This window comes from Camelus ferus, chromosome 35 (assembly GCF_009834535.1).
Source record: "Camelus ferus isolate YT-003-E chromosome 35, BCGSAC_Cfer_1.0, whole genome shotgun sequence".
NCBI classification, from domain to species: Eukaryota; Metazoa; Chordata; class Mammalia; order Artiodactyla; family Camelidae; genus Camelus; species Camelus ferus.
The window spans coordinates 3,724,639-3,750,361 of NC_045730.1; the positions used below are offsets into that span (position 1 = coordinate 3,724,639).

At 46.6% G+C, this 25,723-nt stretch overlaps 1 protein-coding gene and 1 long non-coding RNA gene across 2 annotated transcripts in view; one reads left to right on the plus strand and one right to left on the minus strand.

Annotated features, from left to right (window-relative positions):
* The window catches only part of PRKCQ (protein kinase C theta), a 131,658-nt gene extending 117,406 nt beyond the window's left edge, over window positions 1-14,252 (minus strand). Inside the window, exon 1 of the mRNA XM_032473991.1 lies at window positions 14,078-14,252. The gene's annotated coding sequence lies outside the window, so the exon portion shown is untranslated. The remainder of the gene's footprint in view (window positions 1-14,077) is intronic.
* LOC116661573 lies at window positions 542-25,723 on the plus strand. Its single transcript, XR_004317519.1, has 3 exons — window positions 542-1,787; window positions 17,409-17,412; window positions 25,712-25,723. It is a non-coding gene; the product is annotated as an uncharacterized LOC116661573 (long non-coding RNA).

The following is a 25,723-nucleotide window of genomic DNA, read 5'->3' on the forward strand; positions in this document are numbered from 1 at the left end:
GCAGGCAGTATGTACGTGTGTGTCCACCTATGACAGACTTGGCCATTTTAAAATGTGCCCCAAACAGTCCTTGAGATCTAAGGAGGGAAGAATGTCTCAAAACTCATTCCTTACAACTCATACCGCTGTCACGTAGTATTTTAAAAAAAAAGAGTCAGTAGGCACCGTATATTGCCAAGTTCAGGCTAAGCCAAGTGGAGCATTAGAGCATAAACTCTGGCGTCACACTGCCCGGGTTCAAATCCCCGCTCTGCTGTTTTAGCAGCTCGGTTGCTTTGAACGAGCTGTTGGACTTGTTTCCTCATCTGCAAAATACGGGGACAGCAGTAGGGCCCACCTCACGTGAGTTAACAGATGTAAACTGATCAGGGCAGCACCAGGGCTGCAGAAGCAGCTCGGGCTGAGTTATGACTCTCAGTCCTGAGTTCATACACTCAACAGAATCAAAGAAACGATCATACTTTCTTCCTCCACTGTGAGCAGAAAAAGCATTTTCTCACGACAATTACTTCCTTTACAGTTGTTTTGTTAAAACGGTGGCTCTGGGCGCTTTCAAGGTGGGGCTTCCTCACTGGGGACCAGACACCCCCTCGCCTCTCCCCAGCGGTGCCACTTCCCCTGAAGCTTGTCACTGGCGTCAGGTACAGCCGTCAGTTTCACTTTCACATCATTCTGTCAGTTTGGCTCAGGAGGAAAAGACACTCAACCGAGTGAAAAAAGCGCCTTCTGGGATCTAGGAGTGACAGCCCCAGTCTTCCCAGGAGTAACTGGGAACTTCTCTCTGCCCACATTCCCTCTGGTCCTCTAGGCCGGGCAGTCCCCTGTCGAGAAGGTGTGCGGAGGGGTGGGGGTCTGGACTGTTTGGAATCGGGGTGCCCTGCCTTTTAATTTCAGGCCCGGGATGCCCTCGTGGGGTGCGACTCCCACCTCTGCGTGGACGCGCACGGCTGGGCCTGGGGTCGGTCTTATCTCTGTGCCTTCCTCCCTGCCCAGGACACTGCGCTGCGCTCTAGCTGAGCACTCCTTTTCAGTTGCTGGGCTGGGCTCCTGTCCTGTGTGTACCTAGTGTGTTCTCTCTCTCTGCGCTTCTGCAGACCTGCGCCCATCACTTTGGGTTCTGTCCCACGGCTCTCTCTTCACAGCTCTGACCCTCCTCCTCATCGCACCCACCTTCTTCCTGTTTGGGGTTTTCTGGTCTTCCCTCCAGGCGCCCGTGCACGCAGACTACACTCTCAGCACAGTTGCTGAGCGCTTGCTGTGTGGGGGGCGAACTCAAGGCTCGACTGCAGAGAAGGAGACTCGATCCCTGCCCTCAAGTGTGATGGGGAGAGAGGGGGTGTATCACCACTGCTGAGGTAGCTTCCTGTGCTTGAAGCCAGGGCACTGGGGGAAGGATGTGTTAATACAGCGAGGGGTGCAGAAGCCTTCACAGGGGAGGTGATGTCTGAGGGGTCAGCCAAGCGAGGATGCGACAGGCCCACGTGGAGCCGTGCTAACCAAGAGGCAGCTGAAGGACGATGCGGTGTTCAGGTCCTTGTGAGACGGGAGGCTGGAGGGGCAGGCAGGGGACAGACCAGGAAGGACCTGGCAGGCCATGTGAAGGGTCCTGATTTTATTTTGTGGGTGATGCAGAGCAAGGCGGAGAATGGTGATCAGATTTTTGTTTCCAACAGATCCTTCTCGTAGCAGAGTGAAGAGTGAGACTAGAGGTTCCATGTCAGAAAATAAATGTGGGGTCGCCTTTATGAAATGTCATCACATAACAGCCTACATGTTTGTGCACAACTGTTTTCCAAAGACGGCTGCACGAGCATCTCCTGTTCCAAAGCTCTTCTGCAGGGGGCAGTCGGCAGCCCCGCCCTGTGACCCTGGCTAGCCTGGAACTTGCTTTGACCAGTAGAACCCGACAGAAGTGATGCTCTGTGAATTCTTGGTTTGGCCCTTCAGGTGTCTGAGCTTTGGCCAGTGTGTGCTGGGAGCACTCCCTCTTAGCATCTGATCACCAGGAGAGGAAACCCGAGGCAGCCGCACAGAGAGAAAGAGAAGGCACGGGCGGGGCTCAGTCTTCTGGCCGTCGCCACCAACCACAAATCTGAGCGGTCCCATCTCAGGTCTGTCCATGGCCTCGTGAGAGGCCCCAGGTGAAGCCCTGAGGAGCAGGGCCGGCCCAAATCCCCCATCCGCAGAATCATGAGCAAATAAAATGGTGTTGTTTCAAGCCACTTAGTTTTGGGGAAAGTTTGTTACACAGCGATGAACAGCCAAAGCAATACTGCAGGTGGAGTGCATGGTACCTACAGCCCTGGCTGTTTCAGGACAAGAGCACTGGCCCACGGCCAGCACGGGATAAGCGGTACTTCCCTGAATCACTTATCCCCAAATCTTACTTCAAGCCTGTGTCACACCTAACTGATTAGTGCTCAGGCTCCTTAAAAAGCGATTCTTAGAAAAGGTAATCCTCTGATTCCACCTCGCAAAGAGCCAAGAAAACACCATGCGTGGATTAAAATTCCCGGGAATTCAGTCTGAACATTCCTATTGGCAGTTTTTTTTTTTAGACAAACATCCAAGTAAATATGTGTCCCACTTCTTGGACCCGCAGAACGTTTGATGACTCTTTATAATTTGTCTTCTTAGCTGTATTGCTACGCATCTTGAGAGAGACCAGGACTTGAATAAACGGTGTCCTCTCTCTGGGTCTAGAGATTTAGACCCGGAGGCCTAGACTGTTTTTCCACAAGAAAATATTTACAATATTTGCCCAGGAGAAAACTGATTTCATATATTTAAATGACGATATGTTCTCTCTGTTTTGAAAACCTCTAATCTGTTCTTGGAAGAGGAGCGCTCGCCCTTCTTCCTTTCATTTCTACTGAAATCATAAAATTCAAACCCAATGTTACGTGTTGACAGGTCTCTACTGGCTCCACCAATGGGAAACGGTTAACGGGTAGGTTTGTCTTCATTAATTCCTAAGATTATGTGCTAATTTATGTTTAGCAATATTGGCAATTTTGGGGTCAAGTAAACTTGCATCTATTTTATCTTAATAAGTAACACAAAGTCTTTCCTACAGCTCAGATGGCTTTATCTCCTAAAGCACTTTAAGTCACAGACCAAAGGGTACTAGAAATATTAACAAATCTCAATGAAAAGAACCCGAGTGGTAGAAATCCTTCTTTTTGCTGAGACGGAGGAAGGAAGGTTAAAGTACCTTGTGCTGCACCTTTGGCAAAATTTAAGCTGCCTCTGCTTCAGAACCTGGCATTATGCAAGTTATTTCTCACTGAATTATTTCAGCATTAAAAGGATTTTTATAAAACCCTCCAGGATTGGCTTGGTTGCACGAAAGAGGCAGAGTAAATTCCAGTTCCTCTTATGAAAGAGTTTATTTATGGCCACTGTTAATACCAACCCATCTGTACAGCCTAAATATGTCCTAAAGTACATGCTAATTGATTTTTCTTTTCAAATGACTGATGCAGAAGAATTAAAAGAGCCCCCATTCCTAGAGGGGAGAAGACTGTCTGGCTGCTATTCCTCACCATCTTCCCTTCCAGACACGAAGCCCACTGGGGAGGTCAAGTTGTTCACTTTGGAGAACCAGCGTTTTTTAGAAAGCCTGGTCATTACCTTTCTTGTGCTACCATCATCCTTAACACAGTAGAAGAAGAAAAAATGTGCTGTTGATGTCATCCTATGAAATTTTAATTTGCAAAATCTAAACTGTATATCGTTGAATGCTTTCAGTGTTTGGGCGACTGCACACCCGTTTACCGGGGAAGGGTTACACATCCCACTCCTGGTGATATTCTCTCGTCTTCACCCACATTTCTGAATGCGCTGGCTGCAGCCTGGGATCCATGACATGTATCCAGTACTGTACCACCCCCGGGCCCAGGTGAAACCCTGGTCTGACTGGCACGTGTGGCTACCAAAGGAGCTCCCCCTCAAACAGCTACAAAATGTTAGGGTCAGGAGGCACCCTAGACCAGCCGCCGTCCAACTCGCTCAGCTTACAGTCAGTTTGGCAAAACAGGAATGAGACCTTGGTCTCCTAGCCCCCACTTCTGTGGCCCTTCTCTCTGCCTTCTCGGCTGGGCGGCTCTGAAAGGCTGGCGTGGTCACCAACAAGGTGGACCAAGGCAGGGGCAACGATGCCACCAGAGCCGAGAGCCACTCTCGCTCCAGTCTGTTCTACCGAAAAGGGCAAACTATCTGGATCCTTAACCCCTCTGTGTGCCAACTTCCATGTATCCTCACTCACTGCAGGGAGACTGGAGAGCAAGGCGGGGAGGCTGGCACCCGGGCACCGGGGAGGGAAGGGGAGGGAGGCAGATGAAAAAGTTTAGAAGCCAACCCAGAAGCTACACAGAAGTCAGCGCCTCCACGGGCAAGGATGTGCGCAGCCCTGCGAACCTCTTCTCAGTCAGACCCCTAAAACGCACCTTAGGAACATGGGCAGACATTGCAGAGATCAGGGCTCTTACGGCCTGAAATACATAGCAGTCATAATCAGAACCCTTCATGCTGGCAATTAGAAACAAAAATTAAATACATTCCCTGACTCTGAGAGGTTTCTGTGAACTTCCTCAAGGTGCAGTCTGAGCTCTGCGCCTAGAGTTTAAGAGAGAAAAGAGAATAGAAATAGAACAGAAAGTAGAGACTAGGCAATCGGGGACCTAGTGTATGCCCTGAGGTGGGCATCCTTAGGAGATCATAATTGAATTAAAATATGATCACTGAGCTCTGGTTCTGACCTAGAAACTCTAAGTCCCAGAGACACAGGAAAGCACAAGAGGGAAGGCAGACACGTCACAAGCTACCTGGGAAAGGTGTACCAGGAAGGGACACTTGTGTGGGTAACTGCCAAAGGGACTCTGGCTGAGAAGGGGTGTGGACAGGGGCCGCCTGATTTTATCTCCAAAAGGAAAGCGGGACACGTGGGTGAGAACCATCAGGCTTTAGGAAGGCAGGGGGGGTTGAGTCTCCTACAGGCAGAAGCATCTCTCTTACTTTGCAGACACAGGTGAGCGTCACTCTTTGGCTGCCCTTATGGAAATGTCACAGTGGGACTCAGTGCTTTTCCCTTGAAACCTCATGCCATTCACGCAGCAAGTGTGCCGTGAAACCCTTCTCCACAAACCCACTGAGGTCGCGCGGGCTTTTGAGGTGTAAGCCCAAAATCTAAGCTCCGGTTTTAACATTGTTTTAAGCTGTGGCTTAACTGCCGTTGGGAACCCCTGCCAGTGCCCATTCCAATTCATTACTGCTGGGGTTTATTTTTAATCTTCTTTAAAAGATTATGTTTTTCTCCCCTTTGGTTTCATATTTTTGGTTATTCTACCTTTGAGTCTGTTAAATGATTTATTACTCTTTACTTTCAAGACATTTTTCTTTGAATGCTCTCAATTATTTAATCTTTGGTACTTTTTTATCATCTTAACTCTCAAATTTAGTCTTACTTTTTATGTTGCTTAATGAATTTTGAGATCATTATGATTTTGTTCTGAAGAATCCTTAAAATCCTTCATCGTTTCATTAAATTTTTTGTTAACCTTTTATCCTTTAGTATCTTCTTTTTATTAAAATAACTTTTGCACTCTCTGCACACCTGTACTGAGCAATGTACCTACTGCCTCATCCATTTGCTTGTATGATGGTTCAGAATATTTCAATATTACTTTTTATTTCCTGATCATTCTTTTTTTTTTTCTTTCACGGTTGGCATTATAAAGGTCAGCAGAGTGAGAAACCGTAAGGGTAACAGAGACAGAAAAACCAGAGACGCGGAGATGGAACCTCTCCCTTGGAGTGAGTTGCCGCTTAGCATTTTTAAATGTTTCCCACCACCTTCAACTCTGCCTTTCCAGCAGAACATGTCTAGACAGTTCTGAGGGCGGCAACGGCTCTGCTCGTGCGGACGTTTACACTCCTGGGCTGGAGCCTTTTCTCTCATTACTCAGCACACAGTCCCTTCGACGTGACAGCTGCTAAAACACACGGCTCGTTTATCTATTCCCCTAATAGCTGAGTTCCTACTAGACATTGGATATGGCACTAGATACTAGGGATTTGACCAAGAATAAAAGAGGATGTGCCTTCTGCCCCCGTAGGGTTTACAATCTGTTGGGACTGTCAAAAGGCAGACAGACAACGGCAGGACATTGTAAGCGCCCTGCCAGGGAGCACGCACTGATTCACTGCCACACGTGGTGCTGCGCTGTATATAGAGGACCTCGTATGTGCTTTAAGAACACGTGGGGGAGGGTACAAAATCCTAATTTGGAGGGCAGGGAGAGTCTTCCAGAGGAAGCGATGTCTAAGCTAGGCCCTGAAAATGCAGGGAACAGCCAGAGGAGGGAGAGGGCGAGAGGCTGGGCAGAAAGTTCCAGGGGGCAACGGGACACACAGGGCACTAAGAAGCCTAAAGAGGCTTGGATGTGGAGGGACGCGATGTGAGCGGTGCTGGAGAGAGAGGCTGGAGAGGCCAGGGGCGTGCAGACCAACTGGAACCTTCTAACTCATGCTGAGGAGTCTGGGTTTCCCTCCAAGTGCACTGGGTAGCACCGGAGCATTTAAAGCAAGGAGGCTCAGCTCTGGGTTCTAGAAGGATCCTGCCCCCTGCAGTGTGGAGAACGACCCTCAGTGACAGCGACCAGCCCGGAGGCTACAGCAGCAATCCAGAAGAGAGATGGCGGCGGCCTGCAGACAGAGTAGGGAGGGGTAAGGCGGCGGGAATCAAGAGACACGCAGCGGGTGGAACTAACAGACCCTGGTTCGGGGTGAGCGGCGGAGGCGAGGAGTCATGAAGACACCCAGGTTTCTGCTTGTGCAAGGACAGGTGATGCCAGTGCCAGATTCAGAAAAGGACGGGAGGCAGGTATCTGTGGAAAGAGAAAGGGGAAGTCGAGGCATGCAGCTCGGGGCACGTGGTGTTGGCTGCGCCCATCAACCCGCCGCAGAAGAGGACTTTGGAAAGGTTTCGATTGGGCAGTGGTCAGCGAGGAGAGGGCTGTCAAGGTCAGAGAGGGATGAGGTACCCGCGGGGTGAGAACACTGAGGAACGCCAACCTTCCAGGGGACAGAAAGGAGAGGAGGAGCTCACAAAGGAGGAGAGACGAAGGAAGGAGAACGGGAAGTGGGGGAGGCATGCGAGGGAAACGTTGCCCCAAGGGTGCGGAGATGCGCGGACTCAGTCTGCCGCAGAGAAGACAAGGGAGAGAAGAGCGGAATTTAGCAAGAACTGGAAAGAGCGAGCGTGAATGTGACAGACGCCCGGAGGCAGAGCCAGCTGTCTGCGGCCAAGACGTGGAGAGAGGACACAGGGCAGCGGTGGAGAGGACAATTTAAGGAGTCCAGCTGTGAAGGGGAGGAAAGAGAAGAAAGTGGCTGGAGGAGGGCGTGGAAGGACGGCCTTTCTCTTTAAAGCTGGGAGGGGTTTCAGCATGTCTGTGCAGTGAGAATGGGGCCAGCAAGGAGGGAAGGGAGGAAAATAGGGCCCGAGAGGAGATAATCAAGATGGAAGGTGAGGAAATATTTTTTCGCTGTAACAGACAGGAAAGGTGGGAGGGTGGGTCCAGGGGGAGCTGGATCTGCAGCTCTGTGACCGCAGGGTGAGGTGGCCTTCATCGGGAAGACTTCCATTTTCCCAGCAGAGCAGGATGAGGGGATGGTGGTGACAGGTGGCGGCTGGAAACAGCTGCTGCAGAAAGCAAACGGGGGTGGAACAGGCGAAGTCGGAGAGCCTGGCCGAGGCTGAAATCACGGAATCACAGCATCGTGAATTTGCATAGCTGCCTAATTCTGTCGAGCGGAACTCATCAGCCCGGGGGCACACCCTGGGAGAAGTGGAGAGGTGGACTCTGCTCCCGCCCCACGCACTCCAGCTTCAGATAAAAGCACATCACCTCACATGGCACCGAAGATGCGGTCTCCTCCCCGTGGCAAGGAGGACACTCCAGGGGGAGGAAGGGGCGGTGGCCACTGTCATCTATGTCAACTTCAGTTCAAAAAATCAATACTATTTTCCTTCCTAAGCGATTCAGTTCCTTAGGAAGCTGATAGGGTAGATCCCAAGATTCATATTCTTCTTAACAAACGTGGACCCTGGTCACAACACTCTCCCTGAGAAAACGTCTTCCCCAGTCAACTGACGAACAAATTTTGGGAATACAACCCATGGAGGCATTGAAAGATTATATTGGGAGCCAAGAGATCAGGGTTCCTGGCCAGTAATTTGTGTCGTGTGACCCTTCTCTTGACGTCTGCAAGCCTCAGTGTCTCCTCTGCAAACTGCGACCCATCCACCCAATGAGCAGGACTTCGGGAGGACATGACCCCATGTAGCCAGGCCCCTGGCACGATGCCAGCCAGCTAACACGCCTTTCCTCTCCAAGTCTCCCGCCTCCCTCCAGACCTGAGCTTGTGTGACTTAAAGGAACACTGTGGAAAACTAAGTGTCACAGGTGTACAGTTTTCAAACTTTCAGGTAAGACACATGTCCCGAACTCCATGACCCAAAATTTCATGAATTACTCTTGCCCCATGAAATGCGTTCTAGTATTTTCCATTCCGTTCTCTTTCACGTGTACAGATACGCTTGTTACAACTCAACGAGTTCATTTCAGAATCCAATAACGGATTGTGTCTTGCGGTTTGGAAAACACTGGGTGAGGCCTGTTTTTGAATCACGGAGAACAATACATGAACGGACCGCAGAGTGGAAACTGCTGACTACCGCCCTCAACACACAGCTGACACGAACTCCTCCCCAAACTGCGAGAAAGGCGTGCCCGCTGCCTTTCGCGAGCGACTTGGCTTCTTGCTCCCCTGGGATGTGAAGAGCCGTCTGCACTGACCATGGACTCACAGCGCTCAGTTTGCTTTGGAAACTCACCCTTATCTTGGCAACACCCTACTTCCTAGATGCTTATTTTAGCATCTACTCAGGGTGAACGACCCACAGACGGGACCCACAGAGATGGGAAAGAGGATAAGATGGCCGAGGGCAATGAAGAGCCTGCTCTTTGTGCTTCCAGCTGAAGACCCGTAGTCCTGCCAACCACGCCTCCGAGCGGGAGCCTCCGGGCTCACCCCGCTCCCTTCACGCGCTTGCTACGCTCAAGCCAGGCTGTGTTCCTTTCTCTCACTAGGACGTATTCTCGCGTCCTCAGGCCATCCTAAAATGTGGTTCCTCTCTTCCAGAGCATCCTCACTGCCACACTCTCTCACACTTCCTCTAGGACATCTTCTCAGACACCCCGGAGCCACTGGTCCCTTGGCACCACGTACGTTCCCCGTACTTACACATTCATCCTGCACTGATTTACTGAGGGGTCTCTGTGTGTCAGCCCCGCCGTAGTAGCTGGGAACACAGCTCCGGACAAATGCCAGCCCTCGTGAGCTTCGATTCTCAAGGTGGACACAGACAAAGCAAACAAGCCAACATATAACACAGTTGTGCACCGTAATATTACCAACCGACACATCACAATACACATACATGCTGGAGTCACCATGCTTTGCTGTAACTTCCTCTTCCCCTGGCAGCTTCTCCCCCACGGGTTACACACCAGAGTGTGTGGCGCCGAGGCTCACAACAAACGCTTGATGAATGAAAGCACAGCCGTGCACTCTTTGGTTCTGTTGTCCTGGGAGTCTGTCTTGTTTTGATCACACGCAGGAGATAACGCAAACTTTAACTCATCTGCGAAGGGTCTGGGGTGCACATTTAAAGTTTGTAATACTAAGGCCATGCCTATGTGATTCTCGACAACTATTCATTTGTAAATCCCGGGGGCCTTCCTGTAGGAAGGGGCAGCCCTCCCTGCAGAGACCTATAGTTATCTGTTAGGAGGCCTCCTGCCCGTGGCTTCCCTAGTCCTTCAGGGATGCTGGAGTAGTAACTCCTCCAATTACTCTGCACTAGAATGCGGGACATAAGCACAGGATGAGATGGGGAAAAAAAAAAAAAACGAATTCAGGAGCAGAATCAGTCCATAGACCTCCGATGTCAGGCATCAAATGGTTCGGTAAAAAGTTAACCGGTTATCATGCCACACCTGTTAGGATGGCCACAATCCAAAAGACAGCAGACAACAAGTGCTGATGAGGATGGGGAGACACTGAAACCCTGTGCTCTGTTGGAGGGAACGGGACGGGGGGAGCCGACATGGAAACAGTACGGTAGGTCATCAAAAAAAAAAAAAAAAAGAAAAAAGAAAGAAAGAAACACAGAATTACCATTTAAACCAGCAATTTCATTTCTGCATACGGAGCCAAAAGAATTTAAAGTGGAGATTTGAAGAGAGAGATTTTTTTACAGCCATATTCAAAGCAGCATTAGTCGTTAAGCCCAAATGTGGAAGCAAGTGTCCATGAACAGACGAATGGATAAACAAAATAGGACATATACCTACAGTGAACTATTACTGACCCTTTTTAAAAAGGCAGGAAATTCTGACACAGGCCACAACATGGATGAAGCTGGGGGGCATGAAGCTGAGCGAGACGCGCAATTCACAAAAAGACAAATACCATATGATTCCATTTATACGAGGTACCTAGAGCAGGCAGCTTCAGAGACAGAAAGCAGAATGGAAGTTTCCAGGGGCTGGAGGAAGGGGTGAATGGGGAGTTATTATTTAATAGGTGCACAGTTTCAGTTTTGCAAGATGAAAAGGGTTCTGTGGATGGATGGTGGTGATGGTTGCATAACAATGTGAACGAGCTTAATGCTACTGAGCTGTACACTTAAAAAGGATTAGGGTGGCAAATTGTATGCTATGTGTACTGTACCACAATTTCAAAAATGTGATTAGTAGGTGATCCACCTCTGTGGTTTATGGTCACTGCTTGGTGGTCATACAAACCTGACTTCACCACTTACCAGCTGTAACATCAGGGCAAGCGACTTAACCTCTCTGAGCCTCTGTTTCCCCATCTGGACAATGGGGATAATGATGATGCTATTAATTTATAAAAGCTTTGCAAAGATTAAATGGGACGGTAATGTTTGTCAAATACAAACAAAATTGAGCATAGTATCTGGTACATAAATTATAAATAAAAATGCATGGATAAAACCATGCCTTACTGCTTTTGTTAGTTCCGTTACTACCATCAATATTATTAGCTTAATTCAAAAGTTAACACCAATCTATAGAAGTACGTGTGGCCAGTGTGTGCCTTTAAATATCTGCCAATCTCATCCCAGAGCAGAAATCTATGATTCCAGGCTTGAGGTGAGCCAGTCCTAGTTTCCAAAATCCCTGGTTCCCGTTCCATCCCAAGGATATTTTTAGATGACAGAGCAATGTGAATTTGTGTATAAATGCTCGACAGGTTAAAACAATGAAAGATGTTTCCATTACTGCGAGGAAACAGCTTTTTCATCTTTCCGCTTCAACATCATGTTTTTCTATAAGATTCTCCTGATTCCTGCCTTAACAGCTAGAACAGGTATTAAAAATCAAAGCTGGGTGCATTCCTGCCTGAAAACAAGACGCTCAAAGTTTTAAAACAATAGACAGAAACAGAGAGTTAAAGGCTACGTATGTCACCACAAGACTAGTTCCCTTACTTTCAATTACAATTTGATTTGGGGCAATAAAATGACATAAAATTATATAAAATCAAATGATACATCTATGTTCTCTGGGATTTTTGACCATACAACAATTTTTTTATTTATTAAATGATTTGTGAAAACTACTTGGAAAAAAATAGATAAAAGATTGAACCCTATGAAAAGGAAGCCCCCTGAAGTCAAAAATACCCTTATTAACACACAGTCTCATTACAGTACTACATTAGCAATACTTCCAGGGGCAAACAAGGTCATCAGTAACCCTAGACCATGAAATGCGTTAAGGGCAGGAAGTACTGATTCCTACTCGTATTTTGAAAGAAGACAAATGTCCTATCATCAAATTCTGCACTGTAAGAAGATTTGTGGAGATTAATTCCTGAATGCCAGTTACAGATTTGTACATAAGCCCACATGCTCAGAAGAAAATCCTAGAGCTAGTCCACACGGAATTTTAGATAAAACATCAAATTCATTACACAGACGAATTTCGAGAATATATTGCCGCAGAATGAGGGACTTTTAGAGAAACAGCCAAAGGCAAACAGGCTATTCAAGGGGGTCTCCAGGACCTGCCATAACAGGGAAAGCTCACATCTGTGTTGAAAGGGGTCTTTGAGACTCTGAGAAGGACCGAGGTGTGGCTAGCTGAATAACATCCCTGCACACCTGAAAGACAAGTGACCTACCAACAAAAGGAAGTTCAGCTGCTGATCCAGGTGCCTTCCAAGCAGACTCAGTAACGAAGCCTCTGTTGGAGGGAGGTGGGCACCGGCGGAGGAACGACAAAGAAGTTGGTGCAAGAGCTTCTTGCCGTCCGCGAGCCACTACCTGCCGCACAAGACGCTGGCGGAAGTGAACATGACAAGGCAGAGGGTAGAGGCAAGAGTCCTCCCTGGAAGTTTACGTTTTAAAAGTTTACAAGAAAAATCACAAGAGGCTGGAACAAAGGCTGGTGACGCCGAACAGGCGACTCTTGAAATCAGAGATAAAAGTTTATGAGGCAGGGAAAAAAAAAACCCAAAACAAAACAACTTAATTTAGACTTAATTGCTCACTTGGAGGAGTTCCACAGCTGGGGCTTTGAAGCTTTTAGAAGCTCCTCCTATGCTGTGTCTTTAAATATATGTGCGTTCAATCAGCAGAAGAAAGACTCACAAGATACGTCTGCGTCTGCGGCAGACACCTGCTTCAAACAATGGACTGATCTCCGAGGGATGTTAAACAGCTGTGCATGAACTTCAAAAGTAATTTGCAACCAGATTAGTAAATGTCACCCTCCCTCCCACCAGACACAGCATTTTTTAAAAGAGATGAAGCATCCGCGGTAAGACTGCCATTTTACAGGACTTAACAAAGATCGGTTAGGGGAAAAAAACGAAGACGGAGATTCACAAGGTTGGGGTGGGGGTGGGGCAACGCGGAACTTACGAATAGGGCTTGTCTATTAAATATCCCCCTCTCCACCACCACCAGGAAAAGCCAGTGATGGGACAATGCAATGGGAACAACAAAACCACCAGACGTGTGTCCAGAAAGGGCACTGCACCTGAAGGACCCACACACTCCTTAGGGATGGGTCATTCTCTCCACGGACAGGGACAAAGCAATGCGTTTTCAGTCTTCTCCCCTTGTCATCACCCCCCTCCCTGTCAGCTTGGGCCATCACTCCATCATCTTTTATTAGCACCAGTTTGAGCAGGACAATCCCAAAGACAGAGCAACACACTAGCGCTCTCCCGGCAGAAATCCCAGCATCTCCAAGCGCGCCTGCCTCGGGTCTCCCCTCGTGCATCCCCGTGGTGAGTGCCGAGCCGTTAGCATCCATTTCACACTGATAATCTGAGCCCCAGTAAACATCCAATAAAAAAGGCATTAACTCTACTTTCTTAACCTGTGGCCCTCAAAGCTCAAAAACAAACACTCTCACCCAAGGTCACAGGACTGAGCACCAGACTTTTTTCGTTATCCATCAAAACCCGCCTCGCCTTGCCCCCAGCCCCCTGAAAAGAAACTTGGTTTGTTCGGAAGCGTTCATGCTGGCAACCCCGTCCGCTTCTCTAGCAAACGCCAAGAAAACTTATTTCACTGTGGACAGGTTGCCGCTGCACCAAACAACTCTCCTTCCAAATGTGTGCCGAGAACTTAAAACTCACCGCCGCCCTCTTCCCTTCCTCCCTTCCTCCCTCCCTCCCTCCGCGTTAGTTCAGGTGAGAGAAAACCCGAGAAGGGAGAGGAGGCGCCCCGGCCCCAGCCCCGGCCGGCCCCCTCCGGGCCAAGGTCCGCGCGCATCCCGGGCACCCCAGGCACCCCACGCGCGAGGGACCACGGAAACTAGACCCAAAGTTTGCGGCTCTTGTCGCTCTTTCCGACTCCGTGGTCATCCTGCTCGCCCCTTCCTGGACCGGCTTCCCCTCCACCCCGATCTCCGCCCCAGGCCCCCCGGCGCCGGCCCTCTCCAGCCGGCGGACCGGCGCGGGGACTTACCTGCCAGCAGCCGCGGGGGCCGAGCGCGCGGCGGGGCGGCGGTGGCGGCGGTGGCGGCGGTGGCGCGGGAGCGGGCGGCCGGCGGGGTGCGTGCGCCCGAGGGCGGCGCCGGCCAGGGGGCGCTCGTCACCCCGCGGCCCCGCCGCCGAGCCGGCTCCCCGGACGCCCTCCCCGGAGCCGCGGCCCGCGCACCGCCCGCCGCGCGCCGCGCGCCTCCAGGTCCCGCCCCGCGCGCCGCCCCGCGCTCCCGCCCGCGGCGCCGCGGGTCCGAGGCCAGGCCCCGTCCCCGCGCCGGGGAGGCTGCGGCGCGCGCCGCGCGCGCGCGGGGGAGAGGGGCCCTGAGACCACATGACTCTCCATCTGACCAAACCGAAAAGCGAAAACGAGCCTTCCCACGGGAAGGAGCGAGATCATTAGGCAAAAAGGGCTCCGTCTGTTTTGCCGGCTTTTACACCACAAAGGATTTGTGAACGGAGCTCTTTTAAAATGGCCCAGCTGAGGAGGATTGAGTGCCCTTCTGTCCGCTGGAGAAGCCTTCCTAAGTTCTGTCTCTGACTTCAATGGTTTGTTTCTGCACACTGTCCTGTTCTACATCATTTCCAAAGTCGCACTGCTTTAAACTTGGCAACCCTTGCGGCTGCACTGAGATGTCCCACCCATGCACTTGTCATTTGAAGACTTTCACGCCTGGTTGGTGGTACTAATGGTGCTCGTGGTGAGGATAATTGGGGTGCTTTTCCCTGTACTCTATACGGTTAATTGTGTATTCAGGTTAGAAAACCTGCACACTGGTTACCAGTGCTGCTGCTCCCTCTCAGCTGTGGCCCAGTGGTTAAAATGCACTTGGTCAAGGCGTTTGCTGCTGTGACGTACTAAGCCCGGATTAGTCTGGAAAATAAATAGTCCTTTTTCTTTTCTTTATTCTCTTCCTTCTTTCCTCCCTCTCTTCTTTTTTTTCCCTCCCTCCCTCCCCTCCCTTTCTTCTTTCTTTTCTTTCTTTCAATTAAAAAGGTACGAAAGAGCCAAACCTTGGATTAGCAGGCTTCTGATTATGGAAATATAGACCGTCAGCTGAAAAGGACCTCAGACTACACCTAGCTCCAAACTTTTAAAGATGAAAAACCGAGCCCCAGGAGGGTTTGATGACTTAATTCACACTGCTGCCTTGTGGCAGGCCTGTGCTGGGAAACCAGAGATGGTAACTCTTTCCCCTAATCTGTATGAATTCAGCAAAGCAAACACACTCGCCTTTTAAAGATAAAAATATGTTCTCTGAAAGTTATACCCCCACCTCCCTCTGCATTTATCAATAACTAACAGCACTGAATGGACCCTCAGGCCAGGGTCATCCAGCAGAGAGGCTGCCACCTCTTGGAAGATCATAGCCAGGAGGTCTGAGCGTGGACCGACCTCCACGTGCTGGCTCGCAGTAGGCACTCACTGTATATTTGCCATTGTGATTTGGTGGGAAGATATGTCTGTGGCTGAGAACAAGGTGGCAGAGCTGGAAGGAGGACCCCTGCTGAGAAGGCCCCGCTCCTCTCGGCAGACTGCGGAAGAGAAGCCTCCTGCTTCCAGGTGCCTTCCTCCTTTTCCTCCTGCCGTCCTTAAACAGAGCCCATCACACGGAAGAGAGACGGCAGACTGTGATTGCCCCAGTGCCAAGGAGACAGCAAACCCAGTCATTCCTCACTGCTGGGGTTTTCATGGATTATTTGAGAAGGTTAAGTACATGTAGGAGCTCAAGGGAAAAGTCTTATGTCCTTTTAATTTACTCAATAATCAGTGGCTTTTATGATATCACTCATATGTGGAATCTAAAAAAAAGGACACTGAACTCATCTGAAAAACAGAAACAGATTTGCAGACTTAGTAAAGAATCTTACGGTTACCAGGGAAGAGGGGTGGGAAGGGATAAATTTGGGAGTTTGAGATTTACACATGTTAGCCACTGTATATAAAAACAGATTTTTAAAAAGTTTCTTTTGTGGAGCACAGGGAACTATGTTCAATATCTTGTAATAACCTTTAATGGAAAAAATATGAAAATGAACAGATGTCTATGCATGACTGGGACACTGTGCTGCACACCAGAGATGGACACATTGTAACTGACTGTACTTCAATTAAAAAAAAAAGTCAGTGGCTTTTAAAACATTTCCAATGGTGATGGTCGTCATCATATTCGGAGTTCCTGTCCACTGGTCACTGCGATGAGAGCTTCCGATATACTATTCATTGAACCGCCATAACACTCTTAAGAGGTAGATATTATATCCTCACCATCACCTCTGTTTTAGAGATGAGAACAGTGCAGTCTAGAAGGATTAGACAGCTTGCCCGAGATCCCGCATTTGATAAAGTACCACAACCAGGACTTAAACTGAGGCCCGCCTGAAGCAGAGCCCTCGGGCACTGTTGAATACTGCCTGCGTCCTATAACCAGACCCTCCACTCTCTGCCTCTCTCTCTTTGGGACAACTGGTCTCTGGAGACCCATGTTTCTCTGTAACCATGTGGTCCTACAATTGGAAACCCATTAATCTGAAGACTGGATCTTGTAAAACAAATCCATCATATGTCAGGAAAGAGTTTTTGTTTTTGTCTTGAATTGCATCTAAAAGGGGGAAAAAAAATCCCAATTTGTTCTTGTTCCTGCTGGGTGTTAGGGAAACCTGACCTTTCCGACCCCAGCGTCCAGTGCAGCCGGCCTTCCCTGCCCCCCGCTACCCGGCATTTCTGCTTCGCATCAGACATGGTCTCATTGTTTTATAAACATGGCTGCTGCTCAGAAGTTCTCCACACCTTTATTTCCTGGAAGAGGAAATTGCATTTCCTGAAGGGGCTTATGTGGGTGGTGAGGTTCCACTCATTCTTTTAAACACACCCATACTTTCAGTTCTGTACTTCTCCCCCCTCCACACTTTCAGCTTCTGCCCTGAAGTTTCCTGGAATCGCGCTGAGGACAGACTGGGGGGAGCCGCTTCGGTTCACTTGAGCTGGGAAAGACGCGCTGCCTGCTCTCCGTCCAGGGCTGGGGGGCGAATGACTCCCTGGGATCTCGGCTCTGGAAACATCGCAGTCCATCTTGCCTCAACTTGGGGTTTGCTGAAGGAAGCCTGAGATGTCTCTTTGGCTTTAATTTGGCCCTACTCGGCGATGATTCGCTACCTCCCCAAAAGACCAGCTCTGGCTACCCTTCTGTGAGGCTGACCTTCCACAAAGGACATGGGATTGGAATGAAAAAGAAAGTGTTCTTATTATGAGCCTCAATTTGGAGAGAAATGGTGTTAGGGGAGAAGCAGGGTATGACCATACTACGGGAACAAAGGATCGTTTCACATGGACCCTTCCATCTCTGCAGAAAGTCACCACTTGGGGGAAACCAGCTCGGACAGTTTCATGAGACGTTGGACTGTCCAGCTGGCTGCTTTTCCACAGGCCTGGCAGAGTGTTTATAAAGCGGTCCACCTGAATCCCCAGATGAATTGGCTTGGAATTGGAAGACCACGACCCACCCTAACCAAAGATTTGAGAAGCATGCTGAGTCTAGTGTAAATTTATTCAGAAAAATGTCAAAATTATTGTAGGATCTCTGGACAAAAGAGGCAGAGACAAACAAACAAACAAAAAAACCCCAGGTATTTTATTGTACATTATTACATAGTAACTATAAATGGAGTATCATCTGCACAGTTTTTGAATCGCTGTGTTGTACACCTGAAAATAATATAATACTGTAAGTCAACTGTACCTCAATAAAAACACCACTGCTGCTAAAAAACAGGTCTTTTAAATTCACAATCTGGACACAGGAAGGAGAGTTTTTCTTCTTTTCAATCCATCTTTAGACATCCAGGTGGGGAACAAAAGGATAATTATAAGTTAGAATATTTTATTGCCAAATGAGAGCCCTAAAACCCTGAAGCAGAAATTGGTTCTCCTTTTGGAGAGTAAGTAAAACTTGACTACTGTTGATAGTAAGGTTTTCTGTTTGTTTGTTTGTTTGTGTTTAATATTGAAATACAGTTGCCTTAGGGAGATTGTTATCAACTCTTCCAGACCATGAGTGCGGTGGTGAAAGGTGAATGCAGATTTTACCCTGATGTCTGAAAGGAATAATGTTCATAATGTGATATTTTTGGAAGTTCTGTTGTCATTATAAGCTTAGTAATGTTGAGCTAATTTTAAAATCTTAGACAAGGTAGGGGAGGCCGGTGTTACGTCTTCATTTAAGAAAGAGATTATGAGTGAACCTCATACTGGCTAAAACTCACTGTGCGTTCATGGCTTGTGTCTGGGCATGGTGACAAACACTTTGTTTCAATTATTTCATTTGATTTTTACAACAAATCCCTTGAGATGAGTCATGGCAATGAAAAGAAAGTCCTAATTGTTAGTGATGGGAAATGTAATAAAATTTGCACCTCCTACTCATTGCTAAATTAATATAGTCACTGGTATAAAAATTCAAATACTCTCAAGGAAGTCGTATACTGAGGGCACAGGAAGACCTTGACAGTCATGACTCTCTTCTCCGTGTGCAGCTTTCCTGACTACGCCATAGTTTCAGCCATTCACTTGAAAGTAAATATTTTGTGAAACGAAAATATAAGTAATTTCTTTTTTCCTTAGTGGTGAGAACACTGGCCCAAGGAGGCTAAATTGGCCATATTTGGCTCTTCTATGAGTAGGTTAGATGTGCTCTGTCCCATGGTCCCGTTTTATCCTGTGGTGCAAGCATATCACCCTTGAAATGGTTTTTCAGCAACAAATGTTTACCCTCGAGTTTGGTTATTTCTTTAAACTTATATTGGCTCGTATGTTGTGAGTAGATCCCAGCTGACTTTTTTCTTTTTTCCTTTCCTTTCCTTTTCACTTTTCTTGTCTTTTCTTTTCCTGCTGGTCACTAGGCAGTCAGCAAACAAAAGACTAAAGTCTTACATTTGGGATTCAGCACAGCATTCAGAGAGCAGATGTTCCATCTCCATTTTATACATCACACACACACACACCCATACACCTGAATTGCCCAGTACTTGAATAAAATAACTCTGATGATTAAAGAAAAATCTGTAATATTTAACCATATCAGTAGCTTATATTTGTACATTTACACAACACAAAAAAATAAAGAAAAATAAATTAATTCTTTTATATCTCATATTTGAACTTGATGGAGATATGCTCAAAAATCAGATATACATTGTATTGTTTTAAAATTCATGAAAAGGGAGGCTTTCCTATTACATCTGGCCAGTTTCATAAGGCAGATTGAGTAGGTAAACCTCTGAACTACTTCGATCCCTATAAACCTTAAGAGGAGAATGTTGTACTTTGAAAGGTCAATTGCCCTTTGTAGAATGTCTGTACCATTTACATGTGTCATCTTGGTTAGCCTCATAGCAGTCCTGTACCAGGGCTGGTGTTACTTCCACTTTACAGATGTTAACATTGAGGCTCCAGTGGGTTAGTAGCTTAATCACACAGCAAGTGAGCGGTGGGGGCAGAATCAGAACCCAGGTGGGGCTCACTTGGACCAATGCTGAACTGTGTCCAGAGAATTCTGGCCACTAACGAAAGAGGCTAAACACAGAGGTCATATTCTGCATGCAGAGTTTGAAAAAAATAATGTTTATAATTTTTCATATGGTAGAAGTTATGCATTTATATGTACGCACACACATCTAGAAATTAGAGAAAAGAAAAAAGACAAAACAGATTACCCATAACTTCACAATCCAAAGACAATAAACATTTTGGTATATTTCCTTAACATGATTTTATCTATAATTTTTGGAATTATTTTATTTTTAGAATAACTATTATATGTTGCCTCATTGTAAACTGATGAATACTAAGTATAGAAAATTTGAAAAATATTTAAATGTATATAAAACAAATTTACAAACCCTAGTAATCTCAAAATATAAAGATCACTGTTAATACTTTGGTCTCTTGTTCTAGTCTTGGCTGAGAGCACGTATCTTGAGACTGAAGCTGAAACCATCAGCAGCCCACAATTTATAGTTTGCAGTCTGCAATATCTGTTTAAAAATTGTTTGATTTTTATTTGATTTGTTGACTTTTATTTGTTGAGGAGATGCAAATATGACTCTTAGGGAGATGATTAGAATGTTCTGGTTGCTCTAAAAAGACCAGCTGCTTTGCTTTTTACTAAATGACAAAAATTACTCCTCCACACACAAATGCCTTAAAGGATGAATAATGATGCTGCTTAAATTTGCCCCGTAACTCCACAGAATGGCTTAAAAAAATTTTTTTTTCTTCAAATGTAACTTGTTTTAAGCAGTTTCCACTGCGCAGTGAAAGAAAACCAACTCCCTGTTTACCTATTGGGTCACGCACTTTTAAACCAGAAGAAAAAGCTTTTGGTCAGGCTAAAGCGATTTGTACTAAGTTGCCAGATTAAGTAAATAAGTTTGGGTGTTACATCAATTCAGCAGGGCTGCAGAAATGCAGGCTACATTGTAATCACACTAAGAAAGTTTCTCCCCCAGCAAAAAAACAAGGAAGCCATTGATTGAGAAGCTGCATATCATGTGACCTGACCTGCCAGGAGAACTTAAAAAGACTTAAGAACTTAAAAAAGCTTCTGAGTGAAGCAGCTGAGATGCCGCACATTTTAGCTGCTGCAAGGTGATTACCGAGTTCCCACTGTTCCTGGGCAGGGAGTGAGGACCAGAGCCAACGAATCCGAACAATGAATCAATGGAAAGTCTTAAAACATGGATGTTTGAGATTATTACGGCCTTTTGCGTGCTCCGTAGAGTGTCGAGGCACTGAAAAGTGTCTTTTCTAAGAAGCTACTGTACATGCATTTGTTTTCCTAAATCTCTATTTACTTCCGTTTTGCAGACTCTCTTTCTTTCCCTCGTGATTTCCTTTGGATAGAATGGAGACTTCTTCCCTGGTTCTAAACTTAAATTCTGCCCCCCTTTTTTCCCCCTTAGCTAAAAAAGAAAATCTCCCAGATTCCATAATCTACTTTGTAACTCCCTGGACATAGTGACTCCGTTATGTACATTATGGGGAGGAGGCGGAGAAAGGGGAGTTCTCGTGCAAATTAGTCCAACTTTGGGAAACTTGTAGTAGCTACTAAAGCTGAGCATGTGCAGACGCGGACCCAGGCGTTTCATGAGGACATAACCCACAGATATGTATATGGACGTGCACTGAAAGATGGGTACCACGTATTTATTGCAGCACTGTTCATAATCACTCCACGCTGGCAACAGCCCAAGTGTCCACCAAATGTAGAATGAATAATTAAATTGTGGTACCTCAGTCAGTGGACACGATGCAGCAATGAATTTTAACAAACTGCTGTGGTCTGAACAAATCTCATAATCGTAATGTTGCGTGAAAGAGGCCAGGTCCAAAAGAAGACATGCTGTGTGATTTCATTTCCACAAAGCTCAAGAGTGAGTAAAATGAATTCCTGCCGTGAAAAGTCAGGAGAGCGGTTGTTACGTTGTGGGAGGTGGATGGTACAGCGTCTGGAAGTGGGCATCAGCGTGGCTTAGGCTGCGTTGGTAACATTTCATCGCTTGACGCAGGAGGGGGTTACACGGACATGCCCACTTTGCAGAAGTTCATCTCACTGCACGTACGTGGCTTGTGTACTTTTCCCCACATGTCAACCCCAATTAAAAAAAAATTATTTGGAAGAGACTAGAAATAAGTGTTGGTGAGGACTGGAGAAAAGGGGACAGCTGTGCACTTTTAGGGGGAATGTAAATTGGTGCAGCCACTATGGAAAACAGTATGGAGGCGCCTGAAAAAACTAAAAACAGAGCTACTATGTGATCCAGCCATCCCCCTTCTGGGCACATATCCATGGGAAATGAAATCATTATCTCAAAGAGATACCTGCACTCCTGTGTTCACTGCTGCATCATTCACGATAGCCAAGACAGGGAAGCCAGCTAAGTGCCCATTGATGGATCATTGGATAAAGAAATAATAGTGTGGAATACGGAAAAATATTCAGCAAAAAAAAAAAAAAAAAAAAAAAAAGATTGAAACCTCGCCGTTTGTGACAACATGGACAGACCTCGAAGGCATTATGCTGAATGAAGTAAGTCAGAAAGAGAAAGACAAATACTGTATGATCCCTCTTGTACGTAGAACCTAAAACCAAAAAGCACTAAGTCCATAGACACAGAGAACAGGTTGATGACCTGGGGAGGGGGGCAGAGGTAGAAATGGGCGAACGGTATGTTTATCAGCTTAAGTAAATTGAATATTGAAAAGTTATTTGAAAATGAAATGCAGTATCATATTCATAAAGTCCTTTCTCTGTAGCCAGAAACAGGGTCGGTGGCCCAGGTGACGGACGGCTCATTAGCCCAGTGAGTGCAGACCGTGTGGCGGAGGGGTTAATTCTCTCTTCCCTCTGTCCCGCCGTCCCTGTCTGCCTCTGTTTTTCTTTGTCTCTCTCTTTCTGTTTCTCTGTCTCTGTCCCTCTGTCTCCCTCCTTATCTCTCTCCCTCTCTTTGTGCTATTCAACATGGCAACAAGGTAAGCTTAATGCCAGTGTGACCTCAGACAAGTCACGAATACTTTCTGGGTCCTTTTTTCTTGTTTGATGCCTGAAGGAGTGAGACATAAGGTGCTTCCAGTCCTTTTGGCTGCTCACCGCTCCAACTCTAGGCTCCTCTTCCTCTGGGAGGCTCCCCTGCCCTTTGATTTTCCCAGCAGCCTCTCTCTGAAATCCTACCACGCACCTGCCCACTGACAGCCTCTCAGCCTCAGATCTGCGCTTGTGTCTTTGTCTCTGTCCCTCCCCTAGTTCCCTACTGCTGCACCCTGTTCAGTGTAGATAATATAAAATATTTGTTCTAGAAAGGCAAAATTTCAGTAAAAAGAATCTTTGAAGTCCACATTACAGTCAGTGGGTAAGTGCCTCAAAATTTTTAAAAATAGAGTATTTCCCAACTTGGGTGAAAGGCAGTTCGTGACAATTTCCAAATGCAGTCTAATCAAGAATGTAAGTACAAAAAAAAAACAAAAACCAGAAGAATGTAAAGTACAGATGGGAGGAGGTAGCATGTCTCAGATTTAAACATCATGAAATAACTGGCATAAAATATAAAAGCAATCAAGAACCACCAGGTACATTTTTACTTGAGATAATTAAAGATAAGGTTTACAGTGATAGAGAGCTTGAGAGATGATAAAGAATATTAAAAAGGATGGTTAAATTTTGTCTGCTTGTCTGCTGAATCATTCAAGTGTACTTAATTGTACTTTTTAACTTCAGGAGCTGAAAATGTTCATTTCAAAAGATGTGTTCCTAAACTGCAGAAGGATAAGGCTTGATTAACTTGATGAAACATCCTTTTGACAACACCCGCCTTCCTCTATCATAGTGTTTTCAAATATTTCTTTGCTCATGAAGAACCCATTCGATCTGTGGTTTCATCTCCTGATTGATCGGATACTAGTTATCTCATGCGGTGGACCCTCCGTGATGGTGGTGCGTGTTTTTGCATCAGAGATGGATGACCCAGGCAAAACTGAGTTTCTACACCTGCCGAGTCCAGGATCAGGTGCTGGAACGGAATCTTTCAAGGAGCAGCCACGCCAAGGCACCAGGTGCTGGGCTGAGAGCAGAGAGAGGTGTAGCAAGAGAGAGTGCGCTGGACGGAAGGAAGGTCCATGTGGTCCAGGTTCAGATGGACTGCAGGCTCCTGGCTTGTCAGCCCACCCTCTGCCTGCAGCCCTCGTGCAAACCTGCGAGTGTTAGGATGTGTCCTGTGACAGTGGGTCAGCAGGGTCCTGGGGGCATCTCTGGTGTTGCCAAGGAAGCCAGGGCAACAGGGGGAATTTGCAAGCCATGCTTTTAGTAAAGCGTAAATGCTAACATATTTGGTTTCCAACTCTCAGCCTTCGAGAAGCACCATCACCTTTTTCTTTCTCTTCAGTAGCAGCTAAATGCTGATTATCAAAGTCTTCTGATGACACAAACTTCCTGCTCACATAGTAGGTACTCAGTGCATTTTACAACACTTCTCTGCCTCCAGTCACCTACCTCATAGGGAAGAGTTAGTTTAAATAAAGTATATGGAAGTTGCCAAGTAAGCCTTCAACATATATCCCCACGCCTTTCCAGTATCTGCTGTGCCGAGAGGCAGGGTGGTGTGTGCAGAGCGTACGGGCTTCAGAGAAATGCAGCTCCAGGGCTATGCTCAGCCTTCAGCGTTGACAAGCTGGTGGATAAGGGCGAGTCTCTTCATCTCTCTGGACCGCAGTTTCCCCAGCAGTAACATGGAGTGATGAGTAAGTGACCATTCCTTTCAATTTTAGAAGTCCATAAGGTACAAAATAACCGAACTCTGACAAGTAGCTGTTTTTTTTTGGGGGGGGGGTGCGGTTTACTCTGGATAATTAAATGTGGTTTGTATTCAGCTGAGACTGATGGACGCAAAAGTTCCATTGTCAGCTTACCAGAATTTCTTGCAGCAGAGGAAGCTGTCAGTAATGAGACATTTTCATTTCCAGCGACAGGGACGCAGTGTTTTAAAGTCTTCTGTTTCGTTGTTCTCCTTCATGCTTTCACTAAAACACAAGTGGTTTTCAAACACAGGAAAGAAAACATGGTAACCTGTGGTTATGATTTCCACTAGAAAATAGAAAAAGTGTAGCTCAGAAAGAGGGTTTGTGAGGAACGCTTTTAAATGTGAAAAAAAAAGAGGTTTTTTTTTTCTTTTTCTTGAGAAGAACACTATTGTTATTTTTTTTAATTGAAGTACGGTCAGTTACAATGTGTTGATTTCTGGTGCGCAGCAGTGTCCCAGTCATGCATAGACATACACATATACTCATTTTCATATTCTTTTTCATTAAAGGTTATTACAAGATATTGAATAGAGATGAACACTGTTAATTGTTGCAAGATTCAAAAGCTGTTGGAAAATAGAGCCTGACTGCACCTGTTGTCACGACCAGAACAGAGTTGCAGACACACAACTGCGGTGGTGACAGTGTCTCAAACATTTTCAGTCCTCCAATATGTGTTCAAGCAGCCTCTCTTCTCTTTTAATTCAAATTCTGGGAAACTTGGGGGAAATATCTTTCCAGGTAACCCTTCCCATTTCTCAAGGGCTCTAAGTGCCCCTTATCAGAGCCCACCTTGAAGTGAGCTGGCTGCTCAATGCAGCTCTTCCTCTAGCATTTCATCTTCAAGGTTATTTTCAATGCGGGTTCTGTCTTCCACTGCGATCAGTTGAGTTTACTCTATGTCTGAAATTAATGAATCCTTCGGGAATATGTGTAAAAGAACACCAACTAAGCTTAGGATGTGAGCCTGTGTCTGAATTTCACAGCGAATCAGAAGGGAATGCAAACAACAAACCAAAAAAACAAAAAACAAAAAACAAAACCGGTTTTTGAATTTCCTGAAACGTACCCATCAAACACTATTAGAGATGCAAGTAAGTTTTATGTAAATTCTATTTTCCTAAGACACTGTCATTTTTGACCTTGGAAATCCTCCTTTCAGATGGTTGAGTTACTAGCAGTGAAGGGAAAACCACTCTTGACTAAATCTCAAGCATGGGTTGGAGAAGCCATCTGCTGAGACTGCCAGAGGGAGGTGCATACGAGGAGGGAAAAGCACAC